The 887-nt window shown below is 40.7% G+C and overlaps 1 non-coding gene across 1 annotated transcript; it reads right to left on the bottom strand.

Moving 5' to 3' along the window:
* Nucleotides 1–310: 310 nt before the first annotated feature.
* On the bottom strand, nucleotides 311–418 carry LOC130964428 (small nucleolar RNA R71). The gene has a single exon (XR_009080523.1). It is a non-coding gene; the product is annotated as a small nucleolar RNA R71 (small nucleolar RNA).
* Nucleotides 419–887: the final 469 nt, after the last annotated feature.

Below are 887 nucleotides of genomic sequence, written 5' to 3'. Positions count from 1 at the left end.
TATCCCTGCCATTGGAGCAAACAACTTTGAGCTTAAGCCTCAATTAGTTTCTCTAATGCAACAGAATTGCAAGTTCCATGGACTTCCAATGGAAGATCCTCATCAGTTTTTAGCTGAGTTCTTGCAAATTTGTGACACATTCAAGACTAATAGGGTTGACCCTGAGGTCTACAGACTGATGCTATTCCCTTTTGCTGTAAGAGACAGAGCTAGAATATGGTTGGACTCTCAACCTAAAGAAAGCCTGGACTCTTGGGAAAAGCTAGTCAATGCCTTCTTGGCAAAGTTCTTTCCACCTTAAAAATGGAGTAAGCTTAGAGTGGAAGTCCAAACCTTCAGACAGAAGGATGGTGAATCCCTCTATGAAGCTTGGGAAAGTTACAAACAATTGATCAGAAAATGTCCCTCAGACATGCTTTCTGAATGGAGCATCATAGGTATTTTCTATGATGGTCTCTCTGAACTATCCAAGATGTCTCTGGATAGCTCTGCTGGAGGATCTCTTCATTTGAAGAAGACGCCTGCAGAAGCTCAAGAGCTGATTGAAATGGTTGCAAATAACCAATTCATGTACACTTCTGAAAGGAATCCTGTGAACAATGGGACTAATCAGAAGAAAGGAGTTCTTGAGATTGATGCTCTGAATGCCATTCTGGCTCAGAACAAAATATTGATTCAACAAGTCAATTTGATCTCTCAAAGTCTGTCTGGAATGCAAAATGCACCAAGCAGTACTAAGGATGCTTCATCTGAAGAAGAAGCATATGATCCTGAGAACCCTTCAATAGAAGAGGTGAATTACCTAGGAGAACCCTATGGAAACACCTATAATTCTTCATGGAGAAATCACCCAAATTTCTCATGGAAGAATCAAGAGAGACCTCAAC

This window comes from Arachis stenosperma, chromosome 2 (genome assembly GCF_014773155.1).
Source record: "Arachis stenosperma cultivar V10309 chromosome 2, arast.V10309.gnm1.PFL2, whole genome shotgun sequence".
NCBI lineage: Eukaryota > Viridiplantae > Streptophyta > Magnoliopsida > Fabales > Fabaceae > Arachis > Arachis stenosperma.
Note: the sequence above shows the minus strand (reverse complement) of the source record. Positions and strands in the feature narration are given on the sequence as shown.